At 38.4% G+C, this 21,505-nt stretch overlaps 1 pseudogene; it reads right to left on the bottom strand.

The window, feature by feature from the left end:
- Nucleotides 1–415: 415 nt before the first annotated feature.
- On the bottom strand, nucleotides 416–20,970 carry LOC148584023 (threonine dehydratase 1 biosynthetic, chloroplastic-like; annotated as a pseudogene).
- Between the last annotated feature and the right edge of the window lie 535 nt (nucleotides 20,971–21,505).

Here is a 21,505-nt window from a genome sequence, read left to right as displayed (position 1 = left end):
CCAGGTTGCAAGGTGGAGGACGGTGAGTGGCAAGTAGCAGGGAGCTAGACTGAGAAGGAGGCATGTGGCCTTGGGCAGCAAAGTAGTGGACGGCAGAAGGTGGTGAAAAAACACTGTTAAAGGGCAGAAATGAAATAGGAAAGTCACGAGAACACCGACTAGGGAGAAAAAATGAGAGAGGAGGAGGGAAAGAGGAAGAACCATTCCTCCTTCCCAAACAAACACACAACCAGTGGTAAAAAGCCTCACAAAGGAGGCACATTTTCTCTACATAGAGAGAAGGAGGAGCTTCTCTCACTATAGAGAAGCCGTAAATTTATCTTTTTATGCAATAGCTTATGCCGACTTTGGAAATGCCTATGACCTCATCTGCGATAATTGATAAAGGATAATAACCGTAATAACCACGTTGATATAAATAATAATCGTATGATACGAATGCAGATGCGAATACCCTTAGTGGTGTCCTGTGATGGAGTTACCCAGCAGGAAAAGCTTGCTGGACACCAAAATAGGAACAACAATCACATCTGAGTTTCTCCAAAGACAAAAATAAGGTACCAACTCTGGAGATCCAATGAAATGAAAAAGTAGAAGTATACACAAATATTACATGTATTTTACATAAAGCGCACAAATATTATATGCTAAGCACCAACTCGGTCTTCATCTCATCTCAAGCTTCATCTCATCTGAAGCTCCATCTTCATCTTTTGATTCTTGTCACAATTTTATTCTACTGATTTCATTCCTTGGTGCCTTCTCTTTATACAGCAACTCAGATTTATTAGCAAGACATATAGTGGCGCCCTTTTAAAGCAGGACAATGATCCTCTTCATTTCATTTGAAATGGATAGTATATAAATCATGGTCAGAATCTAAAATTAGTACATCTAACGGTGTACATGATACTATATTATTGTAAACTTTATAAAAAACGAGTCAACATTAACATCATGTACACCGTTAGATGCACCAACTTTAAATTCTGATCATAAAATGAAGGTGTGACACCTACTAGTGCATCAATAGTGGCAAAGCTTCATCCCTGATTCAAATGCATAAGCATATCCTAGACTACTGGCCAAAGCCTTGAATTCATCCATCTCGGAGCTTACAACTTGGAGACCCATTAATACATTTCCACCACTCTCACCCTGGTAAAGAGGCAAAACACAATGTAACCGTTAGCAATAAGCTCAAACTAAATAAATATAATTTCTTTAGGCTATTCTTCCATATAAATTATAGCAAAAAACAACGATAGTTAAAGGCCAGAAAATCAAAAGATCATTTTCAAGAAAATTATCAAAATAAATTTGGCTTTTGCATAATTGGGAATTCAAAGTGCTAGTAGAGAATTGAGCACAACCTGTCCTCCGTAATTGAGCCTGCTAATATTCCAACGGGCACTGAACGCATCTAATAATTTCATCAGAGCACCTGGCCTCTTGGGGATGACAAACCAACAGAGAATCTCATTCTCAATGCTTGATCGATCACCCGACTGAAAAATATCCCAAAAGAGTGGAATCATAACCAGTGCCTATTTAAAGACAAACTGAAGATAACTGAAGGAAGAAGGGGAAGGGAAAAGAAAAAAGGTAGAAATATTCTCTATTAACTGCTCAATCTTTGAATATGCATTATTTCATAAAATTTTCTGTTTCGGTATATTTCTAACACTTGCATTATTGCATTACAAAGGAAAGTCATGAAATTAAAGCTATGGAATCTTATGAGAGGTCAATATTGCAGTGCAGTCCCATGATCGAGGTCTTAATAATTCAATTCTTCTCTTATAACTTGTTAGCAACTAAGCTAAAAGTGAAGTGAAAAGAAACATAAAAATTGTTAGAATATTAATTAAATGATTAAATTCACTATCATTTATCATGGTATCAAAGTAGAGATTTTGAGTTCAAACAATATCTTTAATTCACCTCCCATTCAATAATATTTCACATATTGAAGTCATATAACATTAAATAATGGAAGCTTATAAGAGGTCAATCTTCTAGAACTCTAAATAATTTTATTCTTCTCCTATAACTTATTCACAAGTAAGCTAAAAGTAAAAGTGAAAAGAAATATGAGCATTGTTAGAAAAATAATTAAACTTATATTTTTTTATGAGCTTAAACTTTTTCAACAACAAACAATTTATTATGGTATTAAAGCAAAGATCTTAATTTATGCAGCATTCGAATGTGTTAGATTAAAGTACACGATTTTTAAATTTGATGTTTGAATTATCTTCAAACAAGGTTCAAGCAAAACTCTATGGTCTAAACATTTTCAACTTACCATTTGATCATGTATCAAACAGGCTTCAAATGATGCTCTCGATTTTGCAATTTTTAGTTTACCGTTCAAACGATTATCGAACTTGCTTCGAAGAAAGAGTTCAACATTGGAACCCAAGTAGTACCGGTCGAACACGCATGAATAGAGTGTGAAAACAAAATCTTTTTAAGCTAAAAACTTCATTATTCATATAGCCCCATAACTTCTATCATCCTAGATTATGTGTAGTCCATACTAACCACCTTAGGCGAAGGTACTAGGTATCTAAGTCACTTACCACCCAAAAATGGTTGAGATATTCAAGTTTGAGACAATGTCATTGCAGTGATGCATTAACTCCTCATTAACAAGTGACATAACTCTTTTAAACTTAAATTAGTGTTTTTGTCCACAGAATGTGCCATGCCAGCACAACGTAGGTACGTAATAAAACCAACAATAATATTTGTTTTGAGGATGATTGTCATAAAAAACAAAATGATGATCTTAGTTTCAGAAAATCCAGTGGAAGAAACGCTAAGAATAGAATTGGCTTACTGCACGTAGAAAAAGTACTTTGTTGGCATACCAATGGACAAAACTCTTTGAACTTTTCGCACTTCTCTGGAACAAATGTTGCAAGGACAGACTCATGCCGGCTACCAACATCAGCAAGTTGGGATACCAACCTTAGTCCATCAAAGTTCATGTTCGCTCCACTGGTTATTGCTACAACATTTTCACCTTTCAGTCCATAATATTTGCAATATGCTTCTGCTCCAGCAATGGCAAGGGCCCCTGCCGGTTCAAGTACGGCTCGCTTTTCCTCGAACATGTCCTGCAGCAAAAAGTCCAATTACAATTATAGCACTCAAATTACTATAGTGTCTTGCCAAAGTTCCATAGAAAGAATTAGCATGCTTAATTACCCACTCTTTTTCTTTCTTTCTTTTTCTGGATATCAAAAGCCAGAAATGACTCCATATTATATGATTAAGCAGGTCAAATTACAAATTGAAGCATGATATACTGCAAGCATACAAATCAAAATATTCAGGTTATGATCTTTCTAGTGCCATAATCTAACTAAACTATAAGGGTCTGCAATTTTCTTAATAAAATGCCCATTTAAGATGGCTTCTGACAAGGACTCTTTTGCAGCCCTAAAAATCAGATGTAGTCTTAACACTTTAGTGTGCACATTTAATTTTCATTTTTTTCATATTTTTTATCCAACTGAAGAGAAAATTTTCTTTGTTTCATTGGCTTTAAGAGAAATAATGAGAATACTAATTGATTCATACAGTGGGAATCAATTGTTTACTCTATTAGTGAAACAGAAATTTGAGAGTCAGAGGATCCAAATATCAGATAGAATTGGAAAAGGACACTGATAAACTATATAAGTAGAGACTCAGCAAGTAACCTTTTTCTTCTTAATTCTTACTCCTGGTTGTTGTATGAGTCATCTTGTCCAGTAGTATTAACCATCGAACAGTAAAATATTGTTCCAAAAGCAAGCCACAAAGCACACAGCAATTCTTATGAGCTGCGCTCAACAATTGTTTGGGCCTCATCGTGTACTAGGCAAGTATTGGATGTTCAACTTACTTTTTAAAACCTTGAATTTGGTTTAGGTATCAAGCATGGTGGCCTGCGTTATATATATATATATGTGTGTGTGTGTGTGTGTGGGGGGGGAGGGGGGGGGGGGTGGGGAAACTACATTTACTCCCTCTAACTACCACCCTAGGGAGGGACTATTGGACCCATCTACCTTGAGCAAGTTGACACAACACCCTAGGCTACCTGGGGCAGTTGGGCCCCACAGCCTGCTCACTTAGACTGCCCAAATCTCTCTGCATTTGGGACAACTTAATTGTAGTGGATCGTCATCTCCCAATTAGATGGGAGTAAATGTTGTTCCCTATATATACATATAGGAATTTCTCTAACATTAAATGGAAACAGCCAAGACTATTCCATGTACGGTAAAATCAAAGGCCTCTGTGATGCAAGGTTCCGAGCTAAGAGTATGAAGAGAGACTCACCTTTATTGATGCACAGATAGCATCTTGGCTGACAAGAACTACTCCATCAATGAGCTCTCTGCATAACCGAAGAGTTTCATTTCCAACCACATCCACGGCTACCCCATCTGCAAATTTTCCTATTTTATCTAGCATAATTCTCTGCCGATGATATAAAGATAGTGCCATTGAGTTTGCGTCATATGGCTCCACCCCAATGATCTTGACCTACATGATAGATGTATACTGGTAGTGCTAATTATGGTTTTACGCAAATGTAACCAAAAGATTTACACACTGGCTAAAATAAACATTGTGAGATGCAAAGCACAGAAAGTGGAACAAAAAACTGAATAAGTAAAAGGGAAAATTGCAAAATTAGTCTACGGGATTTGAGATTATGACAAATAACTCTCTAAGGTTTCAAAACTGACAAATAACTCCATATGATATGCATGTGTAATAAATAACTCTCTCAGTACAAATTCCGGTCATTTTTCGGTCTGTGTCATTTTGAAATTATACATTTACTCTCAAACAAATTATAAAAGATTAAAATAAAAGAAGGGGGGGGGGGGAAAACATAAAAGAATAGAAAAAGGGGCACTTAGGGGGTGGTTTGGCCACCTCCTCTAGCTGGTCTAGGGATGGCCAAACCATCACCATAGTTAGCACCCATTTTTCTTTTTCTTTTTTTATTACCTTTTTTAGGGTAAATGAGTAATTTCATCATGGCCCCAGCAGAAAAAAAGTCAAAATCTGTACCAAGGAAGTTATTTGTTACATAGGCACACCACAAGAAGTTATTTGTCACCTATTTGTACAACCTCAAATCCCAGGACCAATTTAACAATTTTTCCTAAATAAAAAAATGGTCTCCGAGAATTTGTTCATTGATACAACATAAACTCAGTACACCTAATCAACAAATAAAATGAAAAATAGAATTATAGAAAAAGGAAGATGGGATTTCATTCCAACTTGGATGAGATTTGAAGCAGAAAACAGTTCATTAAACTTAACACGCACTCCGATTGAATCACACTATCAAACAGATAAATGAATCATCAAATTAATTTCACACTATATGTTACCATCCTCGTACTTATTTAGTCATCATGTTTGATGTTAGTACATCCATAGAATAAAAACTTTTAATCTGTACAACCAAATTCTTAAAGCATAGCAGAAAACTTGAGACAGTCCATATGCTGAATTCCGGGAATACTTTCTTTTTCCCAGACTTAAGATATCATTGCATCCATAAGCATCTTAAAGAAATTTTTCCATAAAGTTACATTTCTATTTCAAAAATGTTGCATACCCTTATTCAGCTTCAATAACATCCGTACTTCAAAACAATGCGCTCAAATCTCCTAAACTTGAAGAATAATTTTGATGACTTAAAGTCTTAAACAGTTAAACCCAGGAAGCTGTAATATATTTTCAGTTTGTATATTATTTAAACACAATAAGTTGTTTGTATACTTTTTCTGGAGTCCCATTGAAGTCGTAGGCCAAATGCATTTGCTTAGTTGAATTTTGAAGGAAAACATGTCACATACCTCAGGGTAAACTGCCTTCACATAGGCAGAAATTCCAGCTATTAGCCCGCCACCTCCAACAGGCACAAAGATTGCATGCAATGGAGCAGGCATTTGACGCACAATCTCCATTCCTACAGTCCCCTGCCCTGCAATGATATCTGGGTGATCAAAACCAGGAACAAACGTTCGACCTTCTTCTCTGGCCCGCTTCTTGGAATACTCTTGTGCTTCATCATAAGACTCGCCAACAAGCACAACTGTAGCACCCAACCTCTCCACCGCCTTCAGCTAAACAAATGTGTAATACCAAATAATTGGGATATCTAAAATTGACAACATAATGAGACAAATCAAAAGCTTTTTATCATAAATCAATGAATGTGATGGTAGGGAAAAAGGCTATCAACTTTGATTTCAGGAGTTGCAACAGGCATGGCGACGACTGCATCACAGCCTAGTTTTTGTGCAGATAACGCAACTCCTTGGGCATGGTTCCCTGCTGATACACAAATGACTCCCCTGTCCAACTGTTCCCTTGAAAGCTTGGCCATCATGTTATAAGCTCCCCGCAGCTTGAAGGAGAATACCTAGCAGTTTGAAGACATCAATAAAGAGTTTGGAAAACTGTTTTCTGTTCTTGAAATGTGGAAGACAAACAAGCACAAACAGCATTTCCTCAGAATGAACCCTTTCGACAAAAAAATCCAAAATGATGGTTTTCTTGTTTACAGGAACATTAATCGATCTGTTGAGATTAAATTGTTATCAAATTCCTGCATGAAAGACAATTTTCAAGAAGCAAAATCTCATGGTCTCGTAAAAATGAGGATTCTTTGAGATATTTTTCGAAGTTAGCACAAAGTATATTATCATCAAGAAAAAGTTCCATTTCATAGGAATATGCAAGTATGTAAGACACACAGCAGTTCAGTTCTCGCAGGTTGCCAATTCCTCATCAGTTGATCTTCCTTGGTCGATTCAGCTCCCGGCGCCATCTCCGCCATTGTTGGTGCCTCGATCTGAATTGGCTTCTCGGCAACCTGAGCCCTTTCCCTCTCCTACACAGAAGCCCAGTTGCTCCACAGCACCCAATGACCACTCGCTTAAGGAAAAATGTTTTCCGGCCCAAGAGACACATCATGATTGTCTCACTCTCAATTGTATTTCAGACCCCTCGGGCTCTTACTACTGATTTGGGCCATTGCAACTTTGGGCCTATGCATTGCAACTTTGGGCCTATGCATTGGGCCACATCTTCTAGATACTTGAGCGGCAGCAGGCCATGGAAAAAACCGATAAGAATTAAGCCCTTATGTTTGATGTGCGTTTGAAATGCTTAAAAGTGCGTATAATACTTAAAAAGTTGGTTTGAATAAAAAAATATCCGTTTCGTAAAAAAAAAAAATGAAATCGCTTTTAAGGGTTCAAAAAGCCTAAAAATGGTCAAAACGCATTTTTGGTAAAAACATAAAAATGAAGCTTTTCGACTCAAAAGCTCTATTTCTTAAGGAAAATGATAAAGGCACAACTTAAACCCAACTTTGGCACAACTTTTTTCTTAAGTTTTTTTTTTTAAAAAAAAAAAATGCAAGTTGAGGAGAGAGAGAGCCTTAAACTAGAGAAAGAAAGAGAAATTTAGTTTAGAAGTTGGGCCAAAGTTGGGTTTAAGTTCTAGGTGTATCATACCTCATTTTTTAAACACAATCCTAAACATGCTCTAACTCGAATTGATAGTAATGTAGATAGGTAATATAAAAAAATTTATATGAAATACCCACTTATCTAAATAAAGTTTAGGCCGCCACCCGACATTTAGTGTCCCATGTTCGGGGATACAAATCCTCTCTTCATTTCTCATATATATATATATATATATATATATATATATATATATTTTCTTTCCAGAATGTAAAGTTGGTGCATCTTATATAATTTCAAATTATTTAAACTTTTTTTTAATTTTCATATGGAGTATCCCAATTGCTAACAATTGAGACAAATAATTGCATTATGTCCTAATAAAAACAGCACAATATGGTTTCACCTGCCATATCAATTTGGTGGGTTGTAAATGGATTTTCCGTATGTAATTTTTGTTTTTAGTTTTCAAAGTTTGAAAAACAAATATAAATACAGATCAAGAATGACTCATGACAAAAAATAAAATAAACCTAGGGCATGTTTGGATGTGCGTTTGAGAAGTCTAAAATTGTGTTTAATACTCAAAAAATCCGTTTGAAAAAAAATAAAATAAAATAAAAAATACTGGTTTAGTAAAAAAATTGAAAGCACTTTTAAATCTCAAAAACAACCTTAAAATGACAAAAATACACTTTTAACAAAAGTTTAAAAATGAAGTTTTTGCTAAAAAACGCTTCTTGACTTAAAAGCTCGATCTATTTCTCAAACACAATTCCAAACATACTCTTAGAGATATATTTTGTGTCATTTTTTTTTTGTAATTTTTTATTATTTCTTCTGGAAATTCATTATTGAATCCATGAAATTCTCAAATTCATTGAGGGATAGATTTTTACATCTTTTATAACAAAATAGATATGATTTGCAAAATAATGAAAAGGGAAAATTACACTTTAACCTCTAAAGTTATGGGCCATTTTCAATTCGAGCTCAAAAGTTTTAATTTTTGCAATTCACCCTCTCAAAATTTTAATTTTTTTCAATTCAGCCATTCCGTCAGTCAAAGCCGCTTTGACTGACGGAACAGTGATCACGTGCGTCACAAGTGCTTTGACTGACGAAACAGTAATCACGTTCGTCGCAAGTGATCGCTTTTGTTGATTTCTTCCCCAAAATGCCCCCATCTCCTTCGGCTTTCCACAATCTCTTATCCTTCAAATCTCAAAGTGTCAAGCTCACAGTCGACGTTTTCAATCTCTCAAACACAAACCCATTTCGAAAAGAACCCTCTACCTTCTCATATGAAATCCGTTACCAGTACTTCAAATCCTTCTCTCTTTGATTTCAATTTATCTGAGTTCTACGTGAGTTCCAACATGGCGGCCATTATTGATAGCAGGAAAACGATCGATTAGAAAAACAACCCAAAAAGAGGGAGGTAGAGGTTTCTAAACAACCCAGAAGAGTGGTTGATTTTGATTTTGTGGCAGTGTATGTATTACGTATACATATATATATATATATAAGAATTCGTTTCCTGAGTTTCTTAGTTCACATCGGATTGGGTTTCATAGTTCGTCTTTAAGACGATCGGTTGGGTTCATATATAAACATATATACTTAATATTATAATAACCCAACAAATAAATATCAATTAAGAAAACAAACAAAGAAAGTGACGAAAATATATTACCAATAATATCAACAAAAAGGCATCATTTGACAAAGTCCATCCCTCAAAAGTCTCAATCTGAGTCGTAGCGAGGATTGTGGAACGCTGAAGGAGATGGGGTATTTTCGGTACTAAAACGCCTGAAATGATCACGCGCCTTACACGTGATCACTGTTTCATCAGTCAAAGTAACTTTGACTGACGGAATGGTTGAATTGAAAAAAATTAAAACTTTGAGGATAAATTGCAAAAATTAAAATTTTGGAGTTCGAATTAAAAATCGCTACCAATTTTGGGAGATAAAGTGTAATTTTTTCTAATGAAAACAAACAATTCCCGTAAACTTACATACTTGAGGTTGAAGATCCTCCCTCTTGAGCCAAAGATGAACACCAAGCTTCTCCGAGAACTTGGAGGCATAGTCCAATGGCGTCTCCACCGCAACATCATAAACCTTAGATGACAATATCTTCGTCAAGTAGCTGGTGGCGCTGTGAACCCCGTCCCCACCCATCCCAGATGGCAGCGCCGCCATCTTTTCCGGCACAACACCGAGGAAGCCACTCTCATACACCAACGACTAAGACGAGACTTTCATCAGCTGGGGAACATGTGAAGAGGCCGACTCGGGTGGCGTCGTATTAAGAGAATCGAGCCCTGAGAGCTTGTGGAAGCAGATCTACTCCTTTGGGTTTGTCAATGTTGCAGTAATAATGGATGGTTGACTTTTGTTGGAGTACTTCGTCCTGATTGGTGGGAAGGTTGACTGCTCGGGTGTGCTACGAAATAGAAGAGTGGGTGATTCTCTCTACTATAGTTTTTTACTCCATCTTTCGTAGTAAATTTTTTCGTGATCGCCTCTGCCAATTAACATACCTCACATTGAGGGAACCACTTAAATCTTGGTGTTATTTTGTGTGTGATTGTTCTCGCCTTATTTAACCGTAATTATGATCACGTGTTTGTGCACAACACGCTAAAACAAGTTCAAAACACTAAAAACTTGTTCAAACCATTTTTAAAATTGTTTAAAATATGTCCTAATAGAGACCAAAATGCCCATTACCTCATTTGCGATAACGGATAATAACCGTAATAACCACGCCGATGCAAATAATAATCATATGATGCGAATGCATATGCGGATGTGAATACCTAAAAGTAAGAACCATGTCCTACAAAGTTCTTTCTAATATCTAAAATGAGTTGGGCATGTTGAACCCAAATTGAATATCATATAAAACCATTTAGACTTTTTACTTTCTTTCGAATTTTTTTGTTTTGTTTTTTCAATTCCCTGTTCAAATTGGGTCGAACCCCAGAAGCCCCAAGATAAAGCTTAAGCCACTAGTTAGAACCTAATTGAGATTGCATTAAGAAGTGTAAAAAGTAATTTTAATATATAAAAAGTTGTACCAAGTAAAAAGTTGGTCCGTTTGGTAAGAAGCTCAAAAAATACTTTTTTACTTTTTTACTCTAAAAAAAGACCAAAAAGCACTTTTGAAAAAAAACCTTAAAATACATTTATTTTTATTTTTTATTTTATCAAAAAACTCAATTTAACTTTAAAGGCTCCATTTTTTTTTAATGCAGTACCAAACATGTTCTATTAAAAAAAGTGACATGTCTCATTTTAATAGATTGGGTTGAAGGAAGTTCATCCAACCCAATTTGGAGGAAAACTCTGCCCCACTTAATATACTCGTCGCATAAATTGGAAAGAAGTAAAAGATAACACAACCTAAACAAGTCTTTATTTTCTTTCTTGTCAGAAGATACATATATATGGAAGCAACTTTAACTAAAAATCGAAACACTGTTATACAGGAATGAATTTATCATTACTTTTCATTTAATCTGTAGAATTATACATAATCATACAAATCTCTATCATCTTCCATCCATATTATACAAACAAACCCACAAGAAATATAAATTAACCAAATAAACCCTCAATAACATGGATCTGTTGAAGAGAAAAACAGAATAATGTTGAGGTAGATGCATGTGTATGATAATTAGCTGATGAGCTGAACACCACTTGGGATCAAAGTTTGGACTATAAAGTTGTTTGCAGCCTCCGATGGATGAAAACCGTCCCAAAAGACGTAATATGATGCATTAACACACATGCCCAAAGAATATGAATTGCATAACATTGCTGTCGCTAGCACGCCTGATACACAGCAAGCCCTCTTTGACTCAAAAAACCCTATAACCACTCATTTTATTAATTATGAAAAATTAACAAATCTATATATGGAGGACCATACTACATAATAAATATCCCCCGACTGCTACGAAAGCTTAAGAAAGCCGAGGAAAAGTACACGCACTGATGCTACCATGCGACTGCCGCGCTCATATACACATTCTTAATCTATTTTATAAAGTCTCTTCCACTAGGAGGGAAGTTTGATTTGACAAGAGTAAAAATGTGTGTTTGAGGAACCCAAGATCAGAAGTTTAAAGGTTGGTCTCCAACCAGTTAACAACCCTCCTTAAATTCCCACCTCCCTAACATACTACAATCAGTTATTACAGTCCTTCTTAAATTCCCACTTTCCTAACACACTACAACCAGTTATTACAGCCCTCCTTAAATTCCCACATCCCTAACACACAACTGTTGATATAAGATTATATATATTATAATTATAATGGGGATTTCAAGATTTGTCTTGGCATCCGTTTTTGTTTTTCTTGGGCTATTTGTGGCTAATGGGCAATATGGTGATGGGCAGTATGGTAATTGTTTCTGACATCAAACCCCGAGTCCCCAAATTTAGGACATTACAGGCCCATACTGCAATGTTCTTATTCAGGGACTCGGGTTTTGATGTCGGAAACAATAACCATACTGCCCATCACCATATTGCCCATCAGCCACAAATAGCCCAAGAAAAACAAAAACGGATGCCAAGACAAATCTTGAAATCCCCATTATAATTATAATATATATAATCTTATATCAACAGTAGTGTGTTAGGGAGGTGAAAATTTAAGGAGGGCTGTAATAACTGGTTGAAGTGAGTTAGGAAGGTGAGAATTTAAGGAGGGCCGTAATAACTGGTTGTAATGTGTTAGGGAGGTGAGAATTTAAGACGGGCTGTAATAACTGGTTGTAGTGTGTTAGGGAGGTGGAAATTTAAAGCAGGCTGTAATAAATAGTTGTAGTGTGTTAGGGAGGTGGGAATTTAAGACGGGCTGTAATAACTGGTTGTAGTGTGTTAGGGAGGTGGAAATTTAAAGCAGGCTGTAATAAATAGTTGTAGTGTGTTAGGGAGGTGGGAATTTAAGACGGGCTGTAATAACTGGTTGTAGTGTGTTAAGGAGGTGGGAATTTAAGGCGGGCTGTAATAACTGGTTGCAGTGTGTTAGGGAGGTGAGAATTTAAGGCGGGCTGTTAAACACACACTAATCTTGGAATGACTCCCCCTGCTGATATACACACTAATCATGACCAAACACACACTAATCATGACCAAGAAAATAAAGAGGGACGGTTGAGAAGTTGTTGACGGATGACCAAACACACATTAATCATGAGCAAGAAAATAAAGATGGTCGGTTGAGAAGTTGTTGACGGAATGACTCCCCTGCTGATACACAAATGACTCCCCTGTCCAACTGTTCCCTTGAAAGCTTGGCCATCATGTTATAAGCTCGCCGCAGCTTGAATGAGAATACCTAGCAGTTTGAAGACATCAATAAAGAGTTTGGAAAACTGCTTTCTGTTCTTGAAACGTGGAAGACAAACAAGCACAAACAGCATTTCCTCAGAATGAACCCTTTCGACAAAAAAACCCAAAATGATGGTTTTCTTGTTTACAGGAACATTAATCGATCTGTTGAGATTAAATTGTTATCAAATTCCTGCGTGAAAGATAATTTTCAAGAAGCAAAATCTCATGGTCTCATAAAAATGACGATTCTTTGAGATATTTTTCGAAGTTAGCACAAAGTATATTATCATCAAGAAAAAGTTCCATTTCTTAGGAATATGCAAGTATTTAATACACACAGCAGTTCAGTTCTCGCAGGTTGCCAATTCCTCATCAGTTGATCTTCCTTGGTCGATTCAGCTCCCGGCGCCATCTCCGCCATTGTTGGTGCCTCGATATGAATTGGCTTCTCGGCAACCTGAGCCCTTTCCCTCTCCTACACAGAGGACCAGTTGCTCTCCTCTGGCCCCACAGCACCCAATGACCACTCGCTTAAGGAATAATGTTTTCCGGCCCAAGAGACACATCATGATGGTCTCACTCTTATTGTATTTCAGACCCCTCGGGCTCTTACTACTGATTTGGGCCCTTGCACCTTTGGGCCTACGTGTTGGGCCACAACTTCTAGATACTTGAGTGGCGGTGGGCCATAAAAAAACGGATAAGGATTAAGGTTCTGTTTGGGTGTGCATTTAACACTTAAAAAGTTGGTTTAAAAAAAAAAGTATCCGTTTGGTAAAAAAAAAAAAAAATGAAAGCGCTTTTGATGGTTAAAAAACCTAAGCCAAAACGCATTTTTGATAAAAACTTTAAAATGAAGCTTTTAGACTTAAAAACTCTATTTCTCAAACACAATCTCAAACATACTCTAACTCGAAGTCAGGGCCGGCTCAGGCCCTAGGTGAGTTAGGCCCTCCCTTAGGGCCCCCAATTTAATAAGGCCTACAAAAATATTTTTTGACTTAAAAAAAATTTGGAAAAAAAAAAAAAATTTATTTTGGACCAAAAAAAAAAATTCAAGGCCCAAAATTTTTTTTAATAGGGCCCAAAAAATTTTTTATCAAAATTTAAGGCCTCAATTTAATAAGGCCCCAATTAATAAGCCCTTTATAAATTCTAAAAATAATTCAAAAATAAATAAAATAAAGGGACAAAACATTAAAGGCCTTACATCATTACATACCAATTCCCTAGAGCTCTACACGCCTAACACCCACAATACACGCCTATATCATGCAGTCATGCTCTTAATCTCTTTATGGAATTTTTTTTTTTTTTGTTTTTGGTAAAAAAATATATTCGTTACAAATAAAACATTACAATTTATTTTCTATTTATTATTTAGCCATCTAGGAAAGCTAATAGCCAAAAATATAAACTGCTGTTAGCCTAGGAAGCTTACCATATGCATTTTAAATATCAGAGTCTCTCTATTTGCCACTTTATCTCTCTTCTTTGCTTGTTCTTTTCTGAGTTTTTCTTCTCTGCCTATATCATCATTTTCTCTTCCTCTCCGACTCTGAGTGATCGAGTGTCCTGTCCTATCTCCAAGAACTACTTCATAATTCATTTGCCAAATCAGGTTTTATTGTTCTATTTTTATCATTTATTTTATTATAGTCATAATTTTTTTTTGATAAATCGTGTTTGTTTAATTTGTTAGTATTTTTAAAGTATATATACTTAAAAAAAAAAAAATTAGGCATAATTTCAAAGTTTTGCCTAAGGCCACAAAATACATTGAGCTGGCCTGCTCGAAGTAATAATAATTTAAACAGGTAATATAAAAAAATTTATGTCCCCCCCACCCCCGGCGACGGTTAGTGTCCCATGTTGGGGGATAAGGATACTCTCTCCATTTCTCACATATATATATATATATTTTTTATTTACAGAATTTAAAGTTTTTGCATCTTATATAATTTCATATTATTTTTTTTTTAATTTTCATATGGAATATCCAATTAAATTGCTAACAATTTAGGCAAGTAATTGCATTATGTGACTATGTCCCAATAAAAACAATAAAAACAGCACAATATGGTTTCACCTGCCATATCAATTTGGTGGGTTGTAAATGGATTTTCCGTATGTCATTTTTATTTTTAGTTTTCAAAATTTGAAAAACAAATATAAATACTTAGAATGACTCATGACAAAAAAATAAAATAAATTTAGAGCATGTTTGAGTGTGCATTTGAAAAGCTTAAAATTATGTTTAATAATTAAAAAGTCTGTTTGAAAAAAAAAAAAAAAAATACTGGTTTAGTAAAAAAAATTGAAAAAGCTTTTAAGGATCCAAAAAATCTAAAAAATGACCGAAACGCACTTTTAACAAAAGCTTAAAAATGAAGTTTTTGCTAAAAAACGCTTTTTGACTTAAAAGCTCGATTTATTTCTCAAACATGCTCTTACAGATGTGTTTGGTGTCATTTTTTTGTAATTTTTTTTTTCATTTAATTTCTTTTAGAAATTCATTATTGAATCCATGAAATTCACAAATTCAATGAAGGATAGATTTTCACATCTTTTATAACAAAATAGATATGATGTGCAAAATAATGAAAACAAACATTTCTCGTAAACTTACGTACTCCTGGTTGAAGATCCTCCCTCTTGAGCCAAAGACGAACACCAAGCTTCTCAGAGAGCTTCGAAGTATAGGAGGAGATGATTGAAATAATTTTGCCTTGCTTATTTTCATTGATACGATGGGTTTATATACATGAGATTACATTTACATAATAGGAAGAAAATACAAATCAAATAAATGATTTCCATTTTAGAAGTAGCCGTTGCTGCATTTATTTTTGATTGATTTGGGTTTCCTTGTTGATGGTAGCCGTTGCTTGATATGTGGTTGCCTTGATTTGAGTTTTAGCCGTTGCTGTAGTTTCCTTAGAGAGAGTGGTTTCTTGTTGACCACATGTAGGTTCAATACGCCCCCGCAAGCGAGACATGGTACACACGATGTGGAGCTTGGACCGCATGGTGAAAAAATGAGGTGAGGCAGTGGGTTTGGTGAAAATGTCAGCGATATTATCTTTGCTAGAGATGAATCGGACGTCAAGAGTCTTGGAGGCGACTTTGTCACGAACAAAGTGAAAGTCGATTTCAATGTGCTTGGTGCGGGCATGAAAGGCAGGGTTGGCAGTGAGGTATGTGGCGCCAATGTTATCACACCAAAGGGTGGGAGGTGTGGGAAGAAAAATGCCAAGTTCGTGGAGCATGGATTGGAGCCATATGAGCTCGGCAGCGGTGGTTGCAAGAGTACGATATTCGGATTCGGTGCTGGATCGAGCAACAGTCCGTTGTTTGCGTGAGGACCATGAGATAAGATTAGGGCCAAGGAAAACACAAAATCCACCGGTGGATTTCCTATCATCGGGGCAGCCAGCCCAGTCAGCGTCAGAATAAGCTTGGAGGGTGCGAGAGGGTGACTTGCGAAGAAGGAGACCAAAGGTGAGTGTAGATTTAAGGTAGCGCAAGATCCGTTTAACAGCTTGAAGATGAAGAGAGGTAGGCCGGTGCATAAACTGGGAGACTTTGTTGACGGCAAAGGAAATGTCAGGTCGAGTGAGGGAGAGGTACTGTAAGGTACCGACGAGACTGCGGTAAGTGGAGGGGTCGGGGAGGGGATCCCCAGTGAAGAGTGAGAGAGAATGTGCGGTGGACATTGGGGTCTTGATAGGCTTGGCTTCGGACATGTTGCTCTTTTTGAGGAGGTCAAGGATGTAGTGTTGTTGAGATAAAAGGAGACCATCAGGAGTGGTTATAGCTTCCATACCAAGAAAGAAATGGAGAGGCCCTAAGTCTTTGATGGCGAATTCAGCACGTAGAGAGTTTAGAAGGTCAGTTGTGCCATGAGGTCGGGAGCTAGTGATGAGAATGTCGTCAACATAAATAAGGACGTACGTAGTGCATTGAGGTGTGTGGAGGATGAACAAGGAGGAGTCAGAACGGGATCCGACAAAACCAAGTTCCAAGAGGCGATCACTAAGGCGGGAGAACCAGGCACGAGGGGCTTGTTTGAGGCCATAGAGGGCCTTGTGTAATTTGCAGACATGCTGAGGAAACTGAGGATGGATGAAGCCAGGGGGCTGGGCCATGTAGACATCTTCGGAAAGCCAACCATGGAGGAAGGCGTTTTGTACATCAATTTGTCGAATGAGCCAACCTGAGGAGATGGCGAGGGACAGAACAAGTCGAATGGTTGTTGGTCTGATCACAGGGCTATAAGTATCTCCAAAGTCAATGCCAGGTTGTTGGTGGAATCCTTTAGCAACTAGGCGAGCTTTGTGACGATCAATGGATCCATCGGCTTTCCGTTTGAGACGAAAAACCCATTTGCAGCCAACTATATTCATTGTGCAGGTGGGAGGAATGAGAGTCCAGGTGTCATTGCGGAGGAGGGCATCAAACTCGATGTTCATAGCATCACGCCAGGCGGGGTGCTTCGCTGCTTGGGAGTAGCAGCTGGGTTCGATCTCGTCGAGGTTGGCAGTGGCAAGGAGCGCTTTCGGAAGCGGGTAGCGAATTAGACCATCTGGAAGAGACTTGGGCTTGAAAATGTTGTTCTTGGACCGAGTTTGCATTGCATGTCCTGGTTGAGGCATGGGAGGTGCAGAGGCTGGAGAGGTGACAGGAACCTGCAAAGAGTCAGAAGAAGAACTAGTATTAGTAAGGGCAGGTGTGTGAGATGTAGGAGGGGATGGCGGGTCAGGGGATGGAATGGCAGTTGTTCTTGGTGCATCGCAGGGTGAAGTAGATGATAGGGTTGGGGTAGGAGGGTTTGGGAAGGGGGGAAAAATAGTGGTCTGGGAAATGGGGGATGGAATTTGGGGGAGTTTAGGAGGGGAGGTGAATGGAAAAAGTGATTCATCGAAGTTGACGTGTCGGGAGATGTAGATGCGACCGGTTGATGGATGAAGGCATTTGTAGCCACGGTGAGAGGGACTATACCCAATGAAGATGCATGTGTCGGAGCGGAAATCGAGCTTGTGTTTGTTGTAAGGGCGAAGATAAGGCCAACAGGCACATCCGAAGACGCGTAAAAAACTGTAATTTGGTCGGAGAGAGAAAAGTTTTTGAAAGGGTGATGTATTATTGAGGATGGGTGTGGGTAAGCGGTTGATGAGATAGCAAGCGGTTTGAAAAGCCTCAGCCCAATATTTGAGAGGGGCGGAGCAATGGGCCAAAAGGGTGAGGCCCATTTCGACAATATGTCGGTGTTTGCGTTCCACAGACCCATTTTGTTGATGGGTATGTGGGCACGTGAGTCGATGATGGATGCCATGGGATGCAAAGTGGTGACGCAATTTTTGATATTCACCACCTCCATCTGTTTGGATGGATTTAATTTTACGATCAAATTGGCGTTCAACATAAGCCTGAAACTTAGGAAAAATAGAGAAAACATCAGATTTGCATGCAATGGGGTAAAACCACGTGAATTTACTAAAATGGTCGACAAAAATAACATAAAAGCGTGCACCATTATTTGATAAAATAGGGGAAGGTCCCCAAACATCAGAAAAGACAAGTTCAAGTGGGACACTTGATTTATTTTCAGAAATATTAAAAGGAAGCTGATGACTTTTGCCTCGCTGACAGGCCGGGCAAATAGGAGGTTGCTTATTTTTGGTAACTGGAAGTTGAAATCTAGTGACGACATGACGAACAATGCGATCAGCAGGGTGGCCGAGGCGAGCGTGCCAATCCACGAAGTTAGCACGTTCACTAGATAAAATACTAGGGGGTGCAGCTGTAGGTGAAAACCAATGGTAGAGGCCGTGTCTACTCGAGCCGTGGTGCAGAATTTTCCCGGACGTACGATCCTTGACAAAAAAAACAAGAAGGGTGAAATTCCATATAAACATTATTATCAGAAGTGAATTTTTGGACTGAAAGTAAATTTTTGGTTATTTTAGGAACATGTAAGACATGACGTAAAAGAAAATTAGGAGAAAGTTTAGAGTTGCCCGTATGTTGGATGGCAAGGTGGGTACCATTGCCCACTTGGATTTCATCGGGTCCATCATACGCTTCCGAGTGGAGATTCAAATTGTTGAGGTCGGAAGTGACATGGTGAGTGGCGCCGGTGTCCGGATACCAGTTGAGATCCCGGGTTTGGGCCTGAGCAGCAGTGTAGGCAGTGAGATTGGGCCCTGTAGTTTGAAATGCTTGGTCAAATCTGTGATAACAAGTCATAGCAGTGTGGCCCAATTTGCCACATACTTGGCAGGTGGGCCGAGGGCCTGGGCCTAAAAGAGAGGGGGACCCATGTGAAGATGAGGAATTGTGAGAGGGAGGCGGAATATTTCCACGCCCCCTTGTTCTGTATTGCCCAAATGAGTTTGGGGCAGAACGGTGCTGCCCATGTGAGGAATGGGTTCTCATGGAATTGAGATGCCGTCCTCTTCCACGATGTGGATTCCGGCCCCGTGAAGCAAGGTTGGCGGCGACAAGGAAAGTGTCGTTCCGGTGGTGTTGTTCGAGTCTGGTTTCGTGAGCTAGCAGATGGCCGAGCAGATCGTCCATGGTGAGAGGTTCAATCCGGGTAGTCAAGGACGTGACGAGGGGGTCGTATTCGGGACCCAGTCCGGCAAGGAGCGACGTGGTGAATTCGTAATCGCTGAGTTTGTGACCGGCGGCAGCAAGGGTGGCGGCGGTTTGCTTGAGCCGTTGAAAATATGCTGTGATGGAGGAATTGCCCTTCTTTGCAGTAGCAATTTCGTAGTGAAGCGTCATGGTACGAGCTCGTGAAGCTGAAGAGAAGGTGCGTGCTAGAGCAGTCCAGAGTTCTCGGGCAGTGCGGCACCCAAGGACTTGGGGCAGCAATTCTTCAGAGATGGTGGACATAAGCATGCTTAAAATAAGCTGGTCCTGACGAAACCACCGAAGTGTCTCTGGATCGTTGGAGATGTGGAGAGAGCCATCAATGGCGTTGGAGGTGTGAGGATGGGGAGGCTTGTTGGTTCCATCCACAAAAACATAGAGATCGTGACCTTGAAGAAAAGTTTTAAGTTGATGGTGCCAAACCAGGTAATTGTTTTGGGTGAGTTTAGAAATGGATTGGGCAAAATTTGAGAGAGATGCGGGTGATGGGTTTGAGTTGTTTGGGTTGTTTTCATTTTGGGTAGGGGGAATGGGATTGGTGACGTTCTGGGTAGAGGGGTTTGGGTTGTTTTCATTGTGGGTAGGTGAAATGGGGTGGGTGACATTCTCGGCAGAGGGTTGTGGGCTGGTTTCAGAGGAGGTGGATGAGGCCATTGGGTATGCAGTTTAAGTGTTTGATAAAACACTTCAGAGAGAGGAAGAAGAAGCAGAAAAAAAAAAGGAGACAACGTGGGTTGCTCGTTAGTGCTCTGATACCATATAGGAGGAGATGATTGAAATAATTTTGCCTTGCTTATTTTCATTGATACGATGGGTTTATATACATGAGATTACATTTACATAATAGGAAGAAAATACAAATCAAATAAATGATTTCCATTTTAGAAGTAGCCGTTGCTGCATTTATTTTTGATTGATTTGGGTTTCCTTGTTGATGGTAGCCGTTGCTTGATATGTGGTTGCCTTGATTTGAGTTTTAGCCGTTGCTGTAGTTTCCTTAGAGAGAGTGGTTTCTTGTTGACCACATGTAGGTTCAATACGAAGCATAGTCCAGTGGCGTCTCCACCGCAACATCATAAACCTTAGGTGACAATATCTTCGTCAAGTAACTGTGAACCCCGTCCCCACCCATCCCAGATGGCGGCGCAGCCATCTTTTCCGGCACAGCTGCACCGAGGAAGCCACTCTCATACACCAACGACTCAGACGAGACTTTCATCAGCTGGGGAACAAGTGAGGAGGCCGACTCGGGCGGCGTCCTATTAAGAGAATCGAGCCCTGAGAGCTTGTGGAAGCAGATCTGCTCATTTGGGTTTGTCAATGTTGCAGTAATAATGGATTGTTGGCTTTTGTTGGAGTACTTCTTCGTCCTGATTGGTGGGAAGGTTGAGTGCTCTGGTGTGCTGTGAAATAGAGGAGTGGGTGAAGCAATGAAGCAGAGAGCTTCCATTTTTGCACAGAGAGAGAGAGCCGAGTGCTTTCAGACTAGTATAAAAGACCTTCACAAACATTACTATATATATAATATTCTCAAATGTTCTTGTTGGAGAGATGACTTTCTATAAAGAATGTCAATATTATAAAGTTTATCATGAGTACTAGATAAGATCTAGGTAGGAATACAACGAAAAAACTATATTGACGTATACAACTTGTTATCTTCAAGAGTTGTCATTATTTATCTTCAGCAAGCCATAACTATGGCTCGTCGTCTTTATCTTTCCCATCTTCTTCTTCTAGTTGAGTCCCATTCGATTGCTACCTCTTATCATGATAATGTTCTTAGATATATTTATTTATACATATATTATATATATGTATATAATGAATCATCTCCATTTCACTTAGAAAAAAATAGTGAACGACAATCTCTTTAAAAATGGTAATCCACCAAAATCACGTTTGGTTTGATCATCACACTAAAAAATCAAAGAAATAAAAAGACTTCTTGAGGGTCAAACTACCGATAGCTCCTTCAAGAAAGG

This window comes from Corylus avellana, chromosome 8 (assembly GCF_965113065.1).
Source record: "Corylus avellana chromosome 8, dhCorAvel1.hap1.2, whole genome shotgun sequence".
Taxonomy (NCBI): Eukaryota; Viridiplantae; Streptophyta; class Magnoliopsida; order Fagales; family Betulaceae; genus Corylus; species Corylus avellana.
This window is presented reverse-complemented; position numbering and strand designations above follow the sequence as displayed.